The sequence below is a fragment of the Macaca nemestrina genome, chromosome 4, assembly GCF_043159975.1.
Source record: "Macaca nemestrina isolate mMacNem1 chromosome 4, mMacNem.hap1, whole genome shotgun sequence".
NCBI lineage: Eukaryota > Metazoa > Chordata > Mammalia > Primates > Cercopithecidae > Macaca > Macaca nemestrina.
The window spans coordinates 10,505,923-10,529,905 of NC_092128.1; positions in this window are offsets into that span (position 1 = coordinate 10,505,923).

Genomic DNA, 23,983 nt, shown 5'->3' on the forward strand with positions numbered 1-23,983 from the left:
GCTGGAGAGTGCAGGAACAGGAGGCTGGGCACAGTGAGTGAGCTGCCTAAGGTGGCTGGCCAGAGGGCTTTGTGAAAAAGGAAGGCATTCCGAAAGGTGTGGGCTGTGGAGCATTGTGAGAGGAAGGATAGATAAGACTTTCCCATTTCACCTGAAGCTAGTTTTCTGATCCCCACCTTCCAGATGGATTGGAAGTGAATGATAGAGACAGAGATAGAGGTGTACATCTATAAATAAATACCCCCGGCTTCTAACACATACACATGCAAAGCATACAGACTGCGTTTCTAATTTTGGAAGAGTGGTGTCCACATTTTCCAGCCACGTATTCTTTAGATTTGTATTCTATTTCATCACCTGCCTTTCTGCTTTTATTCCTGTCTTTTACTCCTCAGTCGTCAGTTTATATTTACATTATTTGCTTATATTTACATGATTATGTTAACTATGTTTTCATTTCCGCCTTTGAAAAACACAGTCCTAGTTCTTTGTTTTTCTATTTTTAATGACGTCTAATGATGCAAAATATGTAGATTACATTGTAAATCATATATGAGAAAGGAGGAAAAAAATGGAACATTCCAATTTCATATAATTTTTTTTTTTTATAAATAAAAAGGGGAAAAGATTGGCCAGGTATGGTGGCTCACATTTGTAATCCCAGGACTTTTGGAGGCAGAGGTGGGCAGATTGCTTGAGCTCAGTGTGAGACCAGCTTGGGCAATGTAGTGAGACCCCATCTCTATAATAAATACAAAAATTAATGGGGTGTGGTGGCATGGGCCTGTGGTCTCAGCTACTTGAGAGGTTGAGGTGGGGGGATGGCTTGAGTCTGGGAGGTCAAGACTGCAGTGAGCTAAGATCATGCCACCGTACTCCAGCCTGGGCAACAGAGAGAGACCCTGTATGGAAAAATATATATATATAATAATAAAAAGGGGAAAAGAGGAAGATTTGCTCACTGTTTTAAGTAAACTCATAACAGTTTTCTTAACAGTTATGAGCATCTTTCAAAAGAAACACAGTAAATCCCATAACTACAACATCTTTATCTTTTAAAACTCCCCCTGAAGCAGCTGGGCATGGTGGCTCATGCCTGTAATCCCAGCACTTTGGGAAGCTGAGGCAGGAGGATCACAAGGTCAGGAGATCGAGACCATCCTGGTTAACATGGTGAAACCCCGTCTCTACTAAAAATAGAAAAATTAGCCAGGCGTGATGGCGGGCACCTGTAGTCCCAGCTACTCAGGAGGCTGGGGCAGGAGAATGGCGTTAACCCGGGAGGTGGAGCTTGCAGTGAGCTGAGATCGCGCCACTGCACTCCAGCCTGGGCGACAGAGCCAGACTCTGTCTCAAAATAACGACAACAACACTCCCCCTGAAGCAAAACAGAATTATTTAACTATGTACGCATGTATTTGCCCTTGACTGCAGTGTTGCTGAGTGTTTGAACCCTGTAGAAGAGAGCAACGTGGCCCTATGTCCCACTTTATCCTGTGTCCAGGACGAAACTGACCCTGAAGGACATTTCCTCTTGTTTTTTCTCTTTATCTACACTGAAGTCCCAACAGCAGAAAGATGGATGCACTCACATTACAGTGAGACCCACTGCTGATTTGGACACCCGCAGCTCTTTCTGGAGCTTAGTGAGATGCCTGGGGAGGGAGGAGGGTGCAGTGTGTGGTCCACCTTCTCTTTCACTGCTTCCGTCTTGGAACACTTTGAACTTCAGCCATAGAAAGGGTTAATCCATTACTGGCTGTTTTCCAAAGCTCATGCGGAATGCTGTAGTGGATCAATAGGCCTGAAACACTCAAGTCTGTGGTAAAAGAGAGGGAGCCAAAAGGGGCCTTAATGGAACAAGGCTGGATGTGGTTGAAAGGAAGCAAGTTCTGAGGAAGAGGCCTGATGGCTTCAGAAAGAGAAGCGTTCTCCCCTCTCCCCATTGGCATTGCTCTTGGGCTCTCAGTAGAGTGGCTTAAACCAACCAATAGATATTACTTCTATCCATATTATCATATATGATTCCAATGGCTTTATATATGGTTGTAATCATATTGATATGATCATATATACATGATAATTCTATTTATATGAATCCCAAATTTATATCTCTAGCCCTGTGTTCTTGATTTGTATAACCAACCACCTGCTTGCCTGCAGGCATCTCAAACATAGTATGTCCACAGTGGAACTCTTGGTTTGCAGCTCCTCACCGTCTCCTGCAACTTGTGCTTCCTCCATCTCCAATCATTCAAGCCTAAAATCTTTGAGGGATCTTACATCTAGGGTATAATATAATTTAGTTAACACTTCACTTAATATTGCACTTTTAAGATGATACATATTTTTGGTTCTTATAAAATATGCTTTAAATGTCATCTTTGTGCATAAAGCTTTGTTTGCATTTCTGATTATGACTCTTCTGAGTATTGAGAAAAATCAGTCTATTCCTGATTTGCTGAGCTCAGAGCAAAAGTAAAAATGTGTCTAGATGTTTAAAAGTTATAAATCAAGCAAATTGATAAGTTAGATAAAATATATTCTAGCCATCTACCTTGACAAATATGCCTTCAAAATGACCTGAAATACAAGGTTTGAATTTAGAATTTTTAGGTTCCTTGGAGTTCTGCAATGGAACATGCTGGTGTGGGGAGAACGGGCCCCAGGAACTGACCTGTGGCCTGACCCCTCCTCTTCCCACCCACAGCTTTGTCTCTCACTGTGAGGGGGTTGTGCGCATGCGTGTTGGCACCTCAGCCTGCACACTCAAGCTCCTAGGGCTGACCACACTTTCCCTTCCCGTAAACCTTCACTCCTTGCTACCCTTTGGGTGATATGCTCAGGGCCTGGAAGCTGGCTTAGGGCTGCTTGGGCGGGGAATTCCAGAGTTCCAGGAAGCTGGAGTGTGATCTAGGGGGGTTGGTGAGGCGTTCCCTGATCTCCTCGGACTCCTTGCCTCATGGGGAGATGACAACCGGAATAGGGTGAGAAGGGAGGGGCTCCCCAAAGCGCAAGGCTCAGGGAAAGGCCCCACGTCTGCAGCTTGGAAGTCAGTATGGTGGCCGGGCGCGGTGGCTCACGTCTGTAATCCAGCACTTTGGGAGGCCGAGGCGGGCGGATCATGAGATCAGGAGATTAAAACCATCCTGGCTAACACGGTGAAATCCTGTCTCTACTAAAAATACAAAAAATTAGCCAGGCGTGGTGGCGGCACCTGTAGTCCCAGCTACTTGGGAGGCTGAGGCAGGAGAATGGCCTGAACTCGGAAGGCGGAGCTTGCAGTGAGCCGAGATCGCGCCACCACACTTCAGCCTGGGTGACAGAGAGAGACTGTCTCAAAATAAATAAATAAATAAAATAAAAGTCAGTATGGGCAGGAAGTCCTGGCTCTAAGCATATGATCAATTTCCTAGTTGCTTTCCAGAAAGATTAGACCAGTTTACATGCCCATGTATTGAAGGACTCCAGGTATGAAGAGAGTTTCCAGTGGTCATCTAGCCGCCTGACCTTGGGCAAGTTAAGCATCCTCTTCAGGCCTCTCGGTTTCCTCATCTATAAAACAACTTCTTTCTAGCTCTAACCTTCTCTGGGTCTCTGAAACCAAGCCCTGTGCTTTAGCCATTCATGGCCTGAGTTTCCTAAACCTCCTTTAGTCTGTGAATGGTGGTCCCCCCAGTGCTCTTACCTATAGGTGTACACCATGGCTTATCTGAATAACCTGCCAGACCAGGAGCCAGCACCCTGAACTACGCAGGTTTTCTTCTAGCTTCAGCAATCCATAAAAGTTTAAGAAAAACAGGCAGTTTGCTTGCAACAAGGGCAACTTTGCTTCCTCCTTTTAAGTTTTCTCTCCTTTAGCCATCTGTAATGAATATACGGCTATAAAACAAGGCAGTCACACCCTCTCTGGTTCCAGGAGCACTAAATCCTTAGTGCCTCTGTGGTTATCTAAAAGATTTTATTGCATTTCACTGCAAAGAGCTGCCCCAGGTTTATCCTTTGCTTCACCTCCCATTTTTATAACATAAAGGAGAGATTTATGTTCAAATCCGAGAACACTTTTAGCTGACTTGGAGCTACATATGTAGTGCTTTGTAAAGAATTTTAGTTTCCTGAAGATGGCACTGTCATTTTACTTCTGTTCATCACACAGGGAAATTTACCCTCTGCCTAGTATGTGTGCACAGAGATTCATTAAAGTGAAAAATATCCGATAATAACTGTGCACCAACAGAAATGCATATCATGGAGATGTAAAATTTATTTTAAAAAATGTTAAAAGGGAACTCATGATCAAAAGTAAAAGTTAATGGCTTTGACTTTTAAGGTGTTGTTTTTTGACACCCTCTTCCTAAAGGACACAGAGATAAAGTTAAAATTAATCAAGTGATCAGAAAAGAACATAAGGAAACCCATTTGCTATGTTTTCAGTTCTCTTGTCTGCTACCTTAATATCATTTAGGCAAAGTCTGAATCAAATAAGTGATTTAATCAATGAGTATTTACAGCGTATTAATTCTCAAACATAGTGACTGAAATCTCAGTTCAACCTGAATGTCCTGATAATCTCTGCCCAGAAGAGTGGGTGACTCTGCCCAAAAGGACCACATCCTACCTCTCCAAAGACTCAAATGACAACCAGTCTGCCTTCAGACTCTGGTGGAATTATGATACTTAGGCTGCAAATTCCAGGGCAGAACTGACCCCTGTTCCGGTGGAAAACAGAGCGGCTGGTGGCTTTGAGCAGCTGGGTGCTTTGGAGCTGCCCTCAACTCTCTCATGCCAGGTGGGGTGGGAGCCTGCCAGAGCCCAGCCTCCGTCTTCCACCAAAAAAGACCTCATGCCTGTGAAAGAAAGTGCCCTTTCCCAATAATTTTCAAACTTATCTAGGTGACAGAACAACTTGCAAGTTTTGAGCTCCTTGGACAGGGGAGAAGAACATCATACCAATACATTAAAACTCAAGTAATTAGAGGAGTTTGTGCTTAAATGAGATAATATCTTGTCCTACATTACAAAATAGAGAATGCAGTGGTTATTTTCTGTGTCAGTTTGACTGGGCTAAGGAATGCCCAGAAAGCCGCTAAAATACTGCTTCTGGGTGTGTCTGTGAGGGTGTTTCTGGAAGAGATCAGTGTGTGAATCGGCAGGCTGAGTACAGAAGGTCAACTCTCACCAATGTAGGTGGGCACCATTCTGTCCACCCAGGGCCTAACTAGAACAAAAAATCGGAGGGGGAGCGGACTTTCTCCCTGCTGAGCTGAGACATTCATTTTCTCCTTCCCTTAGACATCCTCACTCCTGGTTGCTGCGCCTGCAAACTCCATCAAGACCCTTGGCTGTCCCAGTTCTCAGGCCTGCGGGTTTGGACTGGAACTTCACCACTGGCTGTCCTGGGCCTCCAGCTTGCAAACGGCAGATTACGGGATTTCTCAGCTTCCATAATCACATGAGCCAGTCCTCATAATAGATCTCTTTCTATGTATCTCTCTATAACCCATTGGTTTTGTTTCTCCAGAGAACCCAGATTAATACACACTCCTTTATAGCAGTGTCATTTCTGCTTCAATAATGAGGCAGCGGAGGCTCCCAGGAGCGGTTCTGTGGCTGGCACTCAGTGCTTTACTGTGGCTGGTGTGATCCCAAGGGAGAAAGCTGCTGTCAGCCGCCTGCACCAGGCACAGGGCGCGGGACCTGGATGGTGGGTGCTGTCTACACACGACTCCCCACACGCATGCTCGCAGTGCCTTCCCCCCGCCCCGCCCCCAGCAGCCTTCATCCCTCAGCACGAACCGTGGTGGGGACAGGAGTCTTCTCATGTATTTTGGCATCCTCCAACAGCTAGCAAAATGCTTTTTAACTCAGGAAATATTCAAAAAATGATTCTTGAATTGGGTTGAAGGAACTCATTTAGCCCTCTGTGAACAGGCAAGATATGACAGCCGGCCTCCTAGGTGATACTGCATGCCAGGACCTGTTCTAGATTTTCTCCAAACTGCCTGGTACACAATCCTGAGATAACATCAGAATGAAAGGGAGGGATGGAAGAAAGGCTGTCTATACTCCCAGGACCAGTACCAGGAGGAGGCAAGGGGGGAACCAGGGCCAACACCCGAGGAGGAGGTGTTGGCCTTCAGGCGCTGCCTCTGCGCTGGCATGACCCTAAGCTCCAGCGCCTCCCTGGATTGGTGCCCTAGGCCCTGGTTTTGCCTGCCATACCCTGGTCCTGGCCCTGGCTATGTCCAGAGTGACACAGGGATGGAGAAGACTGTTGCAAAGCATGGCCTGAGTGTGTGTTTCCTTCCGGCAGCTGAGGATCACTTCCGCAGGCCTCTCCCAGGCTCTGCCGTGAACCTCTCCACAGCCTCGAGCTTCTGGGTGGTGTGCAGGGCAGGTGTGTAACCACCCCAAGGTGATGATTTGGCTCAAGTCTCCTTAAATTATTCCAGGTGCCCCTCCCTTACCCCATCAACAGCACCAAGCACTTTCCTAGAATGCTGCTCCGGGGCAACTGCCCTTGGTTCCAGCTTCTCTAAAGAACCATGTGAAGCCATTGGAAGGTAACCACAACCTTCATGCAAGTGAATCTTGGGAAGGATGTCAAGAGGAGTATGTGAATTGCAGGCTTCAGAAGTTAAGCAGGGTTGAGTGTGGGGGCTCACGCCTGTAATCCCAGTACTTTGGGAGGTTGAGGTGGGTGGATCACATGAGGTCGAGAGTTCAAGACCAGTGTGGCCAACATGGTGAAATTGTCTCTACTAACGATACAAAAATTAGCTGGGCGTGGTGGTGGGTGCCTGTAATGTCAGCTACTTTGGAGGCTGAGGCAGGAGAATTGCTTGAGTCTGGGAGGTGGAGGTTACAGTGAGCCAAGATCCCACGGTTGCACTCCAGTCTGGGCAACAAGAGCGAAACTCCATCTCAAAAAAAAAAAAGAAAAGTTAAGAAGCAGCATTTAAAGTCATTACTAGTGAATTTACAGCAGGCCCCAGTTTCTGCATGGCAGGGGTAATGGGGAGGAGAGAAGAGAGGGTGGGAAGGGGCATAGGAAGATAGAGAAAGTGCCTCTGCTCCTGCCCTGGAGGTGTAGACTGAAAAGTTATCGCCATATTTTAATAAAGATCTTTATTTACGAGTTCCCTAAATGTTATACCTTTTCTTAGCTGTTATCATCAATAGAGCCTTCAAACCCCATAGGTAAATTTCTATGGTACTTGTAACTACTTTTGCACGAAGGGAATTCTGTGTACCCAGTGCTTTGGGGTCTCCCTAAGTCATGTTTAACAAGTTTAATGTAATTTCTCAAAGCACATCTGAATCTTACATCTGAATTATTGAACATCTTGCTGATTGAGCATTTTCTACAAGCTTCGTTCCCCGCCAAACACCCCGGGAGACATGCTGCTAGCCCGCAGTGCCTGCCACGTTAAGTGAGACAAACAGGGCAGTTATTCAAATAATATTAAATATTAATGGTGACATTCTCCATGGCTGTATCTGTCATAGATCATGTGGGTTATATCTGTCATCTCGAATCCCTTCAGACTGCAAGAGCTCCAGAAATGTTATCTGTTCGCAAAGCCACGTGACGCTGGATGGCAGCTTCCTTTGGATGTGTCCTGAAGCTGCGGAGAGCAGGGAGGATCCCGCTTGTCTCCAGATGGCTTGGGGTTTGTTACAGATTGGAGGAAGCCCCGGGGGCGAGGGGGAAGGTTGAATAATTACTAGTGTCTGGAATTACACGAATGCCCTGGGGACAGGCTGGAACAGGCAGCTTTGCTTCTCCTAGATGTCCCACTGCAGAGACCCGCATCAACCCTTGGATCCAAGTCAGCCAGGCGAGTTTGGCTTTATACAGATGAAAGCAACATGCAAGTGGAATATTTTTGCTTTGCGGGTAGAACTGGGAATGAGGATTTTGCACACGAAGGGTCTCAACTCTTGTGACCAGGAAGACTCGAATTTGCTGCCCTAGCTGGAAGAACCAAAGTTTACCTGTCAGGCTTCATCAGTCTTTCATCAGGACAAGAACGTCTCCTCTGATCTGGCTGTGCCGGGGATTCCTTGTTAGAAGACAGCATCATCTGATCTGTGTGCCAGCTGTTCCTTCCGCCCTAGCCAGGGGCTTCCCTCTTCTGCAGCTTCATTACAGCCCATCCAGAAGTGGGGTGGGGGGACCTCTGTTTCCTTGTGTGTGTGTGTATTCTGTCTTCTTTACTATGTACTCTATTTTCTTTTCTGCCAGAAATCAGAGTAGTGCAATATGAGATTTTTGGGATGCAATTCTCCTTGGTAAATTGAAGTTCATGCACCCTGATGAACTTCCCCCCATGCCTGGGCATGAGGCTAATGACCAGATGGTTGGCAGGATGCTGGAGGCCAAAGGTTTATTTGACCAGTTCCTAACAGAATGATTAAATTCCAAGTAGCTCTCATCCATTCAGTGCCTACATACGTGGTCCAGTGTTCTTCTTCTTTTTACTTATTGCTTCGTTTTAACTCTCACATCAACACTATTAAGACAAGGCAAGATCACCTCCATTTCTTAGGGGAGGAAACAGAGACTTGGAAAGTGTAAGTAACCCTCCTGAAGACATACTATTGAGAAAACGATGACTCTAAATTTAGACTCAGTTCCAACTGGCTGTCAGGGTCGGGCCCTTTCTCCTGCATTGTGCTACTTTCACTTTTAGATCAAACTTCAAGTTTTAAAAAAGGAGGAGAGTTTGCCTGAAAATAACCCAATCACTCTCTTAATAAACAAATTGGTTGAATTTGCAAAATGGTCAAATGCCCAAGCTGATTCCAAATACTCAATGCAAGCTTGGGCTGGACTCTCGGCTGCTCAAGAGGGAATTCAGTGTTCTCCTGGCCCAGCTGGCCTGGGTCTCTGGGCTGTCGTCCAAATTGTCAAACTTTCCTTTTCTGTCAGCATTGGAGGCCAGAATTTCTCAGCGTCAGCATGACCGATGTTTTAGACTGGATACGTCTTTGCTGTGGGGGGCTGCCTGTGCATTGGTGGATGATGAGCTGCATCCCTGGCTTCTATCCACCAGATGACAGTAGGACCCTCTCTCGAAGTCATGACAATCCAGAATATGCCAGCTATTGCTAAATGTCCTCTGGGGGCAAAGTTGCCTGAGTTGGGAACCACTGACTTGAAACTACCCTCTGCAGGTTTTATCCAAAAGCCCATCCTTGACTGGCTTCTTCCAATTGTTCCCATTCTTTCCCCCCACTTCCCTACTGACCCGGGAGCATGCCCTTAGCAGGTTATGTGCATGCAAATCCTCATCTGAGCGTCTCCTTCCAGGGACTCAGTACAAGATGTGCTTTTGTGGCAAATGGGTGAAAGTCCACAAGAGTATGAATGGTTCTAGAAGTTAAGCTACTTAACTTCCCTGAGTACCGGTTTAATCATTTGTAAAAGGGAGGTCCCTTCAGTTCTAATATTTGGTCATATATAAAGACCACAGAGTGTCAGAGCCTGGGTAGTCTTATTGTCTCCAGGATTTGCTGCCAGGGAAATAGCAGAGAGAAATCCCTGTAAACAAATGTTTGTTGACTGAATGATGGAGTAGCAGCTGAGGAGACCTCAGAAGCTATAATTTTTTTTTTTTTTTTTCCAAGACAGAGTCTTGCTTTGTCACCCAGGCTGGAGTGCAGTGGCGCAGTCTGGGCTCACTGCAACCTCCGCCTCCCAGGATCAAGTGGTTCTCCTGCCTTAGCCTCCCAAGTAGCTGGGATTACAGGCACATGCCACCACGCCCAGCTAATTTCTGTATTTTTAGTAGAGACAGGGTTTCACCATGTTGGCCAGACTGATCTCGAACTCCTGACCTTGTGATCCACCCGCCTTGGCCCCCCAAAAGGCTGGGATTACAGGCGTGAGCCACTGCTCCCAGCCAGAAGCTATAATTTAAGAAGAATGTGTTGAGAACTGGGTCTGAGGCTCTTCTATGCAAACTGAGTAACTGCAGTTAACACAGAAGGATTGTGCAATTTTGAAGTAAAGGGGCAGGAACTACAGGAATACACCTGTCGTGGAACATGTTGGGTTTATTTGTTGCAAAGAGGGAGCACACCGTGGACAACTGTGGGGCACCTCAGAGAGTGCTGGGAAGGACTTAATACAGGATTCGGGCTATATTTGGTAGTTCTGGGGCTGATCCAAGGAAGCAGAGCTTTACTCTGGACCGAATGTTGTCAGGAAGCAAATTTTGTGATTAGATATTTTAACAGACAGTATCTGCAAGGCATTGGAAGGAATAGAGGCTCATGCTGTTACTGGTCAAGGAGCAGCGGCCACCCATATTAACCAGGATGAGGAGATGTTTGGTTTTTGTGTGATTTGGACAAACGATTCTATGTTTTTCAGTGTTTAGGCATGCTTAAGGAGTGGTCTTACTCTTGTCGTCTTCCACCTAGTCACAGAGTGATTGCGTGCTGGTGTTCTGTGTAATCGCCTGTTTAACAGAAAGACGCTGCTCCCAGCTGTGTGTACAACACCATGGAGAATTGTGGGGTTCCTCAGTAAGAGACTGCTAGGACGGACTTAATACAGGCTTCGGGCTGTATTTGGTGGTTCTGGGGCTGATCCAAGGAAGCAGAGCTTTGCTCTGGACAGGCCGGCTCCCAGTTGTCAAGGGCCTCTTCCGTTCCTCAAAATCTGCCACGTTGCTCTTCTCTTTGGGAAATTAAAATTGACGGGAAGGTGGTAGAGAAATTTGGGGGAACTAAAAACTACAAAAAATGTTAATTTTGGGGAATATTTAAAGTGTACATTATTGTTTGTTGAACATGATTATAAATTGTTATATTACATTTTGTGAGTTGCTGTTAAACATAGTTGAACAATAGGAAAGATTTTGACCTTACATTTGTGGTTCGTGTGCGCCTTTTGGGGCCTGGAAAGCTTCAAGAGTGACGTTTCCTTTCCTTTGCTTTTTGTACATACATCCCCGACAGATACGCACATGCACCGCCACTGCCCCCCACCACACACACATGCACCAGAAAAAAAAGAAAGTCATTCCAGTGGGCTTTGTCTTCAATGATCTTTGTCTCCTGGAAGGGATTAGTTTTCCATTTGAATTCCTTTGTAATTTCCTGCTTTTGATGACACTGAGGCGATGTTAACAGGAGCAGGAGTGACAGCAGCACTTGTGGGACTGAGTAGCAGGAGATGCAGTGAGAGATGTCCCAGCAGTTCCGGGACGTGGGCTAACCCAGAGGAGCCGGGGTGTTTGGGTTGAGCGTTCAAACTGGCTCTTTTGCCTCTGATCTGAGGATACACAAGAGACCCAGCTTCATCATTAAAAATTTTTGTCATTTTAATTTTTTTTTTTTTTTTTCTGAGTCGGAATCTTGCTCTGTTGCCCAGGCTGGAGTGCAGTGGCATGATCTTGGCTCACTGCAACCTCTGCTGCCCTGGTTCAAGCAATTTCCCTGCCTCAGCCTCCTGAGTAGCTGGGATTACAGGCGCCCGCCACCATGTCTGGCTAATTTTTTTTTGTACTTTTAGTAGAGATGGGGTTTCACCATGTTGGCCAGACTGGTTTTGAACTCCTGACCTCAGGCAATCCGCCCGCCTCGGCCTCCCACAGTGTTGGGATTACAGGCGTGAGCCACCGTGCCTGACCTAAAATAAATTTTAATTGTGCAAATAAACTTGTCAAAAAGTCCAAACTGCAGCCACAGACCCTGCAATGCTTTCTCCAAGATAAACCCTCCAGGGATTGGTTGAGGCAGGATTTCACCTGGCCAGTTCTGGTGTGGCTCCACCTGGAAGCTTCTAAAGAAATAGTAAAGTGTTTAAGGGACAGGGTTCTGCCTCATGATGCTCTACCCCTGGTGAAATGTCCAGAGTTGTTCCTGTTCTTCTTATAAAACTAAGCCTAATGACAGGAACCTGAAGTATTGAAACTTGGGCTTTCTGAAGTCCGTGGAGATGAAAATGGACTTCCTGGCAGGGTGTGGTGGTTCATGTCTGTAATCCCAGCACTTTGGGAGGCCGAGGGGGGTGGATCACCTGAGGTCAGGAGTTTAAAAGACCAGCCTGGCCACCGTGTTGAAACCCTGTCTCTACTAAAAATACAAAAATTAGCTGGGCATGGTGGCGCATGCCTGTAATCCTAGCTACTCGGGAGGCTGAGGAAGGAGAATCACTTGAATCCAGGAGGGGGAGGTTGCAGTGAGCCGAGATCACTCCACCGTACTCCAGCCTGGATGACAAAGTATGATTTACATTGTCTCAAAAAAAAAAAAAAATTGGCTTGATTTTTCCCTTGATGAAGAAGGTGTTCAGATCAAGTCTGTGGCTCTGAGATCTAAATAATGACAGTGGTAGCTTTAGAATCGATTCCACCTACCGTCGATGTGAACTAATAACACCTTTTGTGCTTCTGTTGCCGCTTCTGTCCTGCAGCCCTTCTTCCTGCAGCCGTTATTGATCTGCCCCTGACCTTGCTGCGCAATGGGCCCTGTGCAGCGGTCGGTGCTGGTGTGCATTTTACCCTGTCTCCCTGTGTTGATGTGAGATTTCCAAGACGAGTTGGATTTGTTTGCTCGGGCTGCCATAACAAAGGACCACAGACTGGGGGGTTTGAACAGCAGAAGTTTACTTGCTCACAGTCCTGGAGGCTGGAAGTTTAAGGTCAAGGTGCCGGTGGTGTCGGTTTCTCCTGAGGCCTCTCTCTCTTGCCAGCAGGTGGCCGCCTTCTCCCCATATCCTCACATGGTCTTCCCTCTGTGTGTGTCTGCGTCCTAACCTTCCCTTCTCATAAAGACACCAGTTATGTTGGATGAGGACCCATCCTGATGACCTCATTTTACCTAAATTCCCTCCCCATCTCCAAATAGAGTCATGGCTGAGGTACTGGGGATGAGGGCTTCAACATATGAATTTTGGGGTGGGGGTCACACTTCAGCCTGTAACACTGGTCTTTCTTGCAACGATCCTCCCTGAGGATTCCATTTAAACACATGGGATCTGCCAGTCAGAACAACTGGGTTCAAATTCTGATACCACCACTTGCTGGAAGCGGGACCATGGGAAATTGTGCCTGTTTCTTTATAAACAGTAGCATTAGGGATACTGAGCTAATAGGGGCGCTGAGAGGGTCAGCTGAAGCCATGCCTTCAAGGCGGCAGCACAGTGCCTGGAACGTATGAAGAAGTGCAATGAAGGTTGATTTGAGGGCCTTCACTCGGGAGGCGGAACTTGCAGTGAGCCGAGACCACGCCATTCCACTCTAGCCTGGGAGACAGAACAAGACTCCTTCTGAAAAATAAATAAATAATAAATAAATAAATAAAAAATATAAATAAAAATAATTTATTATTATTAATTAATTAATTATCTCACTCCATCACCCAGGCTGGAGTGCAGTGGCACAATTTTGGCCTCCCGGATTCAAGTGATTCTCGTGCCTCAGCTTCCCAAGTGGCTGGAATTACAGACGTGCATCACTATACCTGGCTCATTTTAAAATTTTTATGTATTTGTTTTTGAGATGGAGTCTTGCTTTGTTGCCCAGGCTGGAGTGCAGTGGCGCGATCTCGGCTCACTGCAAGCTCCACCTCCCAGGTTCATGCCATTCTCCTGCCTCAGCCTCCTGAGTAGCTGGGGCTACAGGCGCCTGCCATCATGCCCGGCTAATTTTTTGTGTTTTTAGTAGAGACGGGGTTTCACCGTGTTAGCCAGGGTGGTCTCGATCTTCTGACTTCATGATCTGCCCACCTTGGCCTTCCAAAGTGCTAGGATTACAGGCGAGAGCCACCATGCCTGGCCTAATTTTTTATATTTTTAGTAGAGATGGGGTTTTGCCATGTTGGCCAGGCTGGTCTTGAACTCCTGACCTCAAGTGATCTGCCTGCCTCGGCCTCCCAAAGTGCTGGGATTACAGGCACGAGCCACCGTCCCTGGTCCAGGAGTTTATTTTTAATACAAATAATGACTAATATTTGTAGTCACTTGGAAAGTCTCTTTATATGTATTGATGGATTTAATTCTTCCCATTTGTCAGTTAAGAAAACAGAGACTCATGAGGTTGAGCAATTATCTCAGGCCACATAGCTCATAAAAAGTAGCCAGAACGCAGAGTTCCTTGACAACCACATTTATCTCTGATTCCTAAGCTCCCCTTACAACAACAGGCACTCAACATCTGGGTGAATAAACTCTCCCACTAACAGACAGCCGTGGGTTCCTGGGCCCGCCTCTCTCTCAGTCCTCTCCTTTATCAGAGCTGAATGCATCTGATCACTCTGCACTGCGGTGTCAAATTGGCTGTTCTCCCTTTCTTTATAGGAGTCCTCTTTCATTCAGTCCCAATTATGGGAAACAAAATTTTTACAGCCATGGAAGGGAAGATGAAGGGATGAAATGGAGCAGACTGTAGATCACAAAGCATTTTGGATGCCATAAATCCTGCAGATACCCTGTAGTTCTGCAGCATCTTTCTTTAGGGAAGCTCTAGTGCCTAGTCTCTAATTTAGTCTTCTGTGTGGCTGTGGTCTTCAAGTTGGCGTCTGTGGAGACAAAGAGGGAGGTCTTGCTGTGCCTGAGCCTCTGGGACGTGTTGCCACCCATGCCGACCTGCTCTCTGAGGCTTTCTGGCAGCACCGCACAGCCCTGGGACTGGAAATGTGGCTCTCACTGAAGCTGCCCAGAGAGAGGGTCTCTCAATGAAGATCCTCTTCTATCAGCTGGGGCAGCCGGAAAGACAGGCTGGGGATTCTCTTCACACGGGATTTCATCTGCTTGGTGGCTCCAGAAAAATGCAAGTGTGCGTGTTCATCCACTTGACAAAGGGTGACTTAACGTCGGTGTCCTGTGGATTCGAACTGAAAGGGTTTGGGCAAAAGAAAGAGAAGAAGGTGGGACTGCGAATGAGTTGAAAACACCATTCTGGAGGCAACAGCCGTGACACAGAAGGGAAGGAAAATGTATGACCATATACATTTCAGTAGGAGTTTATAACCTTTTATGAACATTATCTCGAAGTTAGTCTCTAGACATAGGACTAAAAATAAAATTATGCTGAACTGTGTGCCCAGAGAATGGTAAATGGAAATAAGGTTCTTGAAAGGAATGACGTAGGTCCAGGGAAAGGTCATGCTGAATAATCAAGGTCGGTGAAGGTCAAAATCACAAAGAAGGACCCTGTGTTTACTCCTGTACTGGTGGCAGCTTTAGTGGAAACCCTTGGCCATCGCTTTGCCTCTCCAAGCATTCGGGAAAGACCATCTGGTGCCATATTGTCTTCTGGGGACAGCCGGTCGCCTGGGGAGGGCTGTATCATGCTTCTACCCCTGTCAGATCTGGGCAGAGGACAGACAAAAGTCCTCTGGAGTTTTCCGCAGTGAGAGTCAGGGAAGTGCATCTAAGGAATTGGAACCAAAGTTAGAAACTTCTCTGGAGATGTTCTAGTTTTGTTTGCTAGCTCAGCAGCTGCATAATGACACTCCCTCCAGCAGGGCACGTAGTTCCCTTCAAATCACAAATGGTAGGGCCTTAGGATTTTTCACGGTTCGTTAATTATCAGAAATTGATTTGTTGCTATCTAGATACAGCCATTTGTCCAAATCACTAGATAAGATTCCCAAGAAAGCCTGAAATCAGATAGCTTTCTCCCCCTTATTTTAAAATAAACACAAATAAAATCATTCTGCTACAGGTGGTGGGTTTCTCTTCTCCCAGCATATGTGACTTGACAAATTGTGTGAAAATAGTTTTCAGAAATTCAGTTTCTGTTTCAAGGGCACCAAAAGTTTAAAGAAACGGCAGCGGCCGGGCGCGGTGGCTCAAGCCTGTAATCCCAGCACTTTGGGAGGCCAAGACGGGCGGATCATGAGGTCAGGAGATCGAGACCATCCTGGCCAAACGGTGAAACCCTGTCTCTACTAAAAAAATACAAAAAACTAGCCGGGCGAGGTGGCGGGCGCCTGTAGTCCCAGCTACTTGGGAGGCTGAGGCAGGAGAATGGCTTAAACCCGGGAGGCGGAGCTTGCAGTGAGCTGAGTTCCGGCCACTGCACTCCAGCCTGGGCGACAGAGCGAGACTCCGTCTCAAAAAAAAAAAAAAAGAAAAGAAACTGCAGCATCAGATGCCGTATGGGGTAGGATTGCTGAAATTCAGGGCTCTGGCCAGGGTCAATGGGACCTGGTGGGTATGAGTGTAGTAGGATGGGGGGTAGCTGGCTGCCCAAAGGGATGTGATGAACTTCAGCTTGATTGAGTCTAGTTTAAGTTCCAAGGGATTCAATCTGGTGTTTTGAAAATGCTCATTTCCTAGATCCTGAGTGTCCCGTCCTTTTGGAGTGGGATTGCAGCTGGCTGCTTGGGGATGGAAGGAGGCTCCCTGCAGGGGACAGTGTGGCCATACGCAGGCAGGACTCAACATCGCAGCCAGGCAGACCGAAAGGCAGAACCAGCCTCAGATGCCACGATTAAGTCCATGGAGCCAGAGTAGGGTGGTGCAGACGGCTTCACACTCACACCCTGGAGACAGACCTCAGTGAAAAGAGTAGTTGGCCTTAGGGTTATGGGTCCCTGTAATTTGAGCTGTCTTCACCTTTCTCATGAATCCAGTATATCCCACAATTAAGCATCTCTTAACTTCCTTCCTTTCTTTCCTTTCTTTCTCTTTTTTTCTTGAGGGAGTCCTGCTCTGTCGCCCAGGCTGGGGTACAGTGGCGCAATCTTGGCTCACTGCAACCCCTAGCTCCCAGGTTCTAAGCGATATTCCTGCCTTAGCCTCCCGAGTAGCTGGGATTACAGGTGTGCACCACCATGCCTGGAGATATATATATATATATATATCTGTTTGGTATTTTCTTAGTAGAGGCAAGGTTTCACCATGTTTGCCAGGCTGGCCTTGAACTCCTCACCTCAGGTGATCTACCCGTCTTGGCCACCTAAAGTGCTGAGATTACAGGCGTGAGCCACCAGGACCAGCCCAATTTGTTTCTTTTGTGAGTCATTTTACAAAGCTTTGTTAACGGGCACCCTGATTGCCTATGGGACACATCCTCTGAGATGACTAATAACACCTCACATTTCAGAAAGCCAACAGAACTCAAGTTTCCCACTGCAATCAGTGATACCATATTCAAAACGGAGTATGAATCTTAGATTCTTATCCTTGTTTCACACCTTATATTCGATCCATTAGCAGGTCCTGCTGCCTTTACCGACAAGATATATCCTAAATCTGGCTGCTTCGGCCACTTCTGCTACAGCTTCATTTCAAGTCACTGCCATCTCTCCCTGCAACTACTAGAACACCTAACTAATGTTGTTTCATCTACTTCTGTTTTACTTAAAAGCTAAATATGTTTTTGTCACTCCCTTGTTCAAAATCCTCCGGTGGCTTTCTACAAACATTTACACAAAATCCAGAATCTTCACCAGCAGACCCAAATGTGACCAGGCTCCTGGCTGCCCCGTGGCTTCATTTCCTCACTCACTCACCTGTCCCTCCAGTTTGCCTAAGTAAGCTGGCACCTGCCCTAGGGCCTTTGCACCTATGGTTCCCTCTGCCTAGACCACTTGCCTGGCTTCCTCACATCACTCAGATCCCTGCTCAAATGCCTCCTTCCTCCTCCAAGAGGCCTTTGCAGGGCCACTCGATCTAAACCAGCACCTTCCTCCTTTTTCTCCCTCTATTTTTTCTTTTTTTTTCTCTTTGTGAGACAGGGTCTGGCTCTGTTACCCAGGATAGAGTGCAGTGGCGTGATCTTGGCTCACTGCCACCTCCACCTCCCAGGCTCACGTGATTCACCCACTTCAGCCTCCCACGTAGCTGGGACTATAGGTGCTCACCACCATGCCTGGCTAATTTTTGTATTGCCCAGCTGTTTTTTGTAGAGATGGGGTTCTGCCACGTTGCCCAGGCTGGTCTCGAACTCCTGAGCTCAAGCGATCTGCCCACCTTGGCCTTTCGAAGTGCTGGGATTACAGGCGTGCACCACTGTGCCTGGCTTCTCTTTTTCTCTTTACACTGCTTTCTTCTTTATGGCACGCATTACTTCTGGTGTTATATTATACATTTAGGTGTTTGTTATTTGTTTGCTTCCCTTAGATGACAAGTTCCACAAGGTCAAAAAATGGTTTGTCTTTTTCACTGCTGTATGTCCGGGGCCTAGAGGAGAGCCTGACATGCAGTACAGGCTCAATATATATTCATTGAATGTACTGACCTCTTCAAAGTTCAGTTGGCATCTGTACCATCCATACCCAGTGTGGCCTCCTCAGGTTGTCAAGGCAAGTATTGCTTTCTCTCTGACAGGTAGGGTACTTACTGTCTCACTAATTCTATCAAAATTGGCACAAATTGATGATTTAAAAAATTATAACAAAATGGGATGCCATTGATGGTGATTAGACCCAATCACAGTTTTCCCCATAAATTCTCCCAGGAACAGGGATGGCTAAGTGGTTGCTTGGAGTGGGAACTCTAGGTGGCTATAGGAAGCTCAGGTTCAACTTTGCAAAGGTATAATGAACTTTGAGCCAGGTCTGTGGAAGACATGAATGTGTCCTCTTGCCACAACCCTCCCCTGCCCATCTTTAGCCATTCCAATGCCCACTCACTCAACCCTGCCGTCTCACCTAATCTAGAGTGGGAAGAGCATATTCTGTCAGTTTTTTATCCAAATGTGCCTTCTGAGGTTTGTTTTATTCCTCATCTTTCTTGCCTTCCAGTTGCCTGGCGTCTCTTGCTACGGGGGACATCCTTTCCCTGGGTGTAACTTCAGGATTCTCTTCATCACGTCATGGTCTTTGTGGGCATGAGCTCTTTGGGAAGGAGTAACTGTTGTAAAATCTACACCCTAGAAATCTCAAATCCCCACCCTTCTCCTGGGAGAATTTGGAATTTCAGATCTAAATTCATTTCAAGAATTTTGTGGTTGCCCCTCCCCAATACATTACATATTGCATTTTCCAAAAAGTGAGTAGAAACCGAGTAGTGCCCTAAGAGCAATTCCTCTAATAATTGTGAGGATTAGGGCTTAGCGGCTAAGACCGAATGGGGGAGGCAGATGACCTTGGTTTCTGGAGGGGAAATGAAAGTGAGCCATTGCAAAGCACTGAGCTGAGTGGCTTTGAACACAAAGCAGAATTTATCGATCCAGTGAAAGAATAGGAAAATATTTCATCTTCTGGACCTCTGCCTCGATAGCCTGCTAACATTTTATAAACCCAAATCAAGTACTGTAGTTAAAATGCCATAATTTGCTGCTCTTGAAACCAAGCACATTATATTTTGATATTTTATATTAGGAAATCATATCTTACTGGTACTATTCTTATTTTATATCTTTAAAACATGTAGTTATTATTTTTTGTTATTGTTGTTGGACTTAACCGATTTGAAAATGTGTATGTAAAAGCTGATCGGTAAGTTCTGTTCCAGAGTTAACAGCATCATGCCAATATCAATTTCTTGCTTTCCACAATGTACTAACTAGCGTTATGTAAGCAATCTTTGTGAGAACTCCTGGCACTATTTTTGCAACTTCTTGTGAGTCTTATACTGATTCAAAATAAAAATGCACTTTTTTTTTTTTTTTTTTTTTTTGGGACGGAGTCTCGCTCTGTCACCAGGCTGGAGTGCAGTGGCACGATCTTGGCTCACTGCAAGCTCCACCTCCCGGATTCACGCCATTCTTCTGCCTCAGCCTCCCGAGTAGTTGGGACTACAGGCACCCGCCACCACGTCCGGCTAATTTTTTGTATTTTTAGTAGGGACAGGGTTTCACTGTGTTAGCCAGGATGGTCTCAATCTCCTGACCTTGTGATCTACCTTCCTCAGCCTCCCAAAGTGCTGGGATTACAGGCGTGAGCCACTGCGCATGGCCAAAAATGCACTTTTAAAATGTGAGTTTACATATTCATACGGCCTTTGAAGCAGGAGAAGGCTATGGGTTAAATTGTGTGCCCTGCCCCCTCCCAGTTCATATGTTTAAGCCCTGATCCCCAGTACCTGCAAACATGACCTTATTTGGAACTAGAGTTGTTACAGATGTAATTGATTAAGATGAAGTCATGCGAGTGGGCCCTTGTCCGATATAACTGATGTCTTTATAAAAGGGGGAAGAGCCAGGCATGGTGGCTCACACCTGTAGTCCCAGCACTTTGGGAGGATGAAGTGGGCAAATCACTAGAGGCCAGGGGTTCAAGACTAACCTGGCCAACATGGTGAAACCCTGTCTTTACTAAAAATACAAAAATTAGCCAGGTGTGGTTGTGGTGGCTCACACCTGTAGTCCCAGCTATTCAGGAGGCTGAGGCAGGAGAATCACTTGAACCCGGAAGGTGGAGGTTGCAGTGAGCTGAGTTTGTGCCACAGCACACCAGCAGGGGCAACAGAGTAAGAGTCTGTCTTAAAATAAAAAAAAAAAAGCTTGGGGGCAGTATCAACACAGTCACGTGTACAGGGAAAACGCCATGTGAGGATGAGGATGGAGACTGAGGTGATGCTTCAGCATCAGTGGTTTACGGCCAGCAAACCACTGGAAGAGGAGAGAGGCGCAGACAGATTCTTCCTCACAGCTCTCAGAAGGAACTAGCGCTGCCAACGCCTTGATCTTGGACATCCCAGATTCCAGAACTGTGAGACAGTAAGTTCGTCTTTGTTCTGGCACACCCAGGAAGCAGACACAGAAGGTGTTCACTGTGGTGTTCTCCCCTCTTCCACGGTGGCCTCTAAACCTCCATGGACGGCCGGGCGTGGTGGCTCACGCCTGTGATCCCAGCACCTTGGGAGGCTGAGGTGGGCGGATCACTTGAGGTCAGGAATTCGAGACCAGCCTGGCCAACATGGCGAAACCCTGTCTCTACTAAAAATACAAAAGTTAGCCATGCGTGGTAGCACGTGCCTGTAATCCCAGCTACTCGGGAGGCTGAGGCAGGGGAATCGCTTGAATCTGGGAAACGGAGGTTGCAGTGATCTGAGATTGTGCCACTGCACTCCAGCCTGGATGACAGCGTGAGACTCCATCTCAAAAAAAATAGATGAAAATAAATAAAACTCCATGGACTCCTGAGCACTGTGCAGACACCACTGCACAAATCTGTTTGATGATTATGTAGGAGTACATACGAATGAGTGCAGGGTTTCCCCAGCCTCAGATGAGACAATAACACTCCACACCCTTTAGTTGCAGTATGTGGTGGACAGGAGTTTGACATCTTGTGAATTGGTGAGTGTAAAGTTTGAGGCCAAGGCTTACGTATTGACTGTGACCTGTGCCAGAGAGGTCTCCATGGGCTCTCTTTCGATCTAACTTCATATCTAGATTTTTTTTCATGTTGCTCTGCTTCTGTTTTATTCACCTATTGCCATCAGTTTTATTTTTATTATTTTTTTCTTTTTTGAGATGGTGTCTTACTCTGTCACCCAGACTGGAGTGCAGTGGTGTGATCTCGGCTCACTGCAAACTCTACCTCCTGGGTTCAAGGGATTCTCCTGCCTTAGCCTCCTAAGTAGCTAGGACTACAGGTGCTCGCCACCACAGCCAGCTAATTTTTGTGTTTTTAGTAGAGATGGAGTTTTATCATGCATTCCAGCCTGAGCAACGTAGTGAGACCCCATCTCTTTAAAAAATAAGTAATAAATAAAAATGTAAAAAGTAAAAAAATTGAACCTCACATAAAGCACTAAGCTTTGTAGCCAGCATCAGGAAGCCTTAAGAAGTGAGATAATTGCTGCTACCAAATGTCAGTTGACGCCGATATCAAGCTTTGAATGATGAGTCTGTAAATCTGTAAATCGATGCACAGTCACAAATATGTAATTATTTCTATTTTTATTTAGTGTACATTTCATAGAACTTTATTTTGGAATTATGGAGCTGGAAGCAATATCAGAGGTATTTTACAGAGAGGGATTTGGGGTGCTACGTGACCACACGTGTCACAGGGCTTCTGAAGGTAACGTGCTAGGCAGCCCAGGAGCCTGAGCTGCTCACTGGGATGTTCTGCCCCATGAGAGGCTGTTTCTCACAACACTTGATTGACATTAACCAAATATAACACACACACACACACACACGTGTGTGTATATATATACACGTATATGTGTGTATATATGTACATATATACATATATGTGTATAAATACATATGTGTGTGCATGTACGTACATGTGTGTATATATACATATGTGTGTATATGTACGTACATGTGTGTATACGTGTGTATATATGCGTATGTGTATATGTATATATGTGTGTATATATGGATATATATGTGTGTGTATATATACATATATATATATATCCCATACCTTTTCCTGGATTTATCAGAAAAGCATGAAAAGTACTTTTTATGATATCCAAATTCATTTAGCCTTAAGAAACGAATAGAGATTTAAAGGAAAAATTCCAAAAAGTCTATCTTTTTGATGGACTTCCTTTTTGGCCCAGTTATTTTGCATTTAGGTCATGACTTCGGAGAAAAGTTACCCCAAACTCAGCCTGTGGAGGGATGTGCTCTGTTTTCAGATGTAAACCACGCGTGTATTCCTGGGGGTTCTCTGGAGGAACAGAATCCACAGGATGCTACACAGAGACAGAAATGTATTCTCAGAAGTTGGCTCACACAGTTAAGAGAGCCTGCAAGTCCCTGGATCTGCAGGGGAAGTGGCAGCTGGAGACCCAGGAAGAACTGATGTTTCAGTTCTAGTCCAAAGGCAGGAAAAAAGCTGCAGTCCCAATTAGAAGGCAGTCAAGCAGGAGTAATTTCTTTCTTACTTTGCTCTTCTGTTCTATTCAGGCCTTTGACTGATTGGATGGTGCCCACCACATTGGGGAGGGCAATCTGCTTCACTCAGCCCCAGTTCGAATGTTGATCTCATCCTGAAACACCCTTGCTGGTAACCCCGGAATCATGTCTGACGGAATGTTTAGACATCCTGTGGCCCAGGCAACTTGACACATAACGTTAACCATGACCATGCCTGAGGCTGGACTAGCCCAGGTGCAATTAGAAGCACATTTTTCATTCTTTCCGTCTCTCCTTATACCCCAGAGGAGGCTGCCTTCATTCTCCCAACTCCCAGGCTTGCAGCAGCACGCACACCTGTGCAAGGTTCTCAGGCTCTGCAGCGTCCTCATATGTATATATGTCTGCCCATTTGAAAATTATTATAATAGGATTTTCTATTGAAAATAGCAGAACCACCTCTGAAGGAGCTTGGGTTTGAGAGTGTCCAGATCATTCTTAAATGGGACTCTGGGGAAGGGCCAGAGGCAAGAGCTGGGTGCAGGCCACCCAAGGGAATAGTGGGCAACTCTGTAGGACCAGAATCCTGCAGTGCCCATCATGGGAACTGACTTGGTGGACTAAAAGAAAAACTTTATTCAGTCAGAAAATGGTTACGAACTTGTATTTTTCTTCCACAATGGAAAGCCAAAAACAAATTTTTTTTCATTGTACTTAGATTGATCTATCTATCTATCTATCTATCTATCTATCTATCTATCTATCTATCTATCTATCTGTCTATCTTCTATCTATCCATCTATCATCTGTATCTATTTAAATATGTTACATAAAAATTTGTCATGTTAACCACTTTTAAGTGTAAAATTCAGTGGCATTAAGTATATTCACAGTGTTGTATAACCATCACCATAATCTATTTCCATTTTTTTTTTTATCACTCCAAACAGAAGCTGTACCCATTAAGCAGTCAGTCCTCATTCCTGCCCTGCTACACCCACCCTGGCCCTTGGTAACCTCTGTTCTACTTTATGTCTCTATGAATATGCCAATCTAGCTATTTCATGTGAGTAGAATCATACAATATTTGTTTTCCGGTGTGTTTCTAGCTTATTTCACTTAGCATAGTCTTTTGAGATTCCTCCAGAATTAAGAACATTTCCAAAATTAACATTCAGAGGTCATAGAAAATCCTATTATAATAATTTTCAAAGAAGTTATTGTGTGCTGCCCTGATGCTATCGAACATT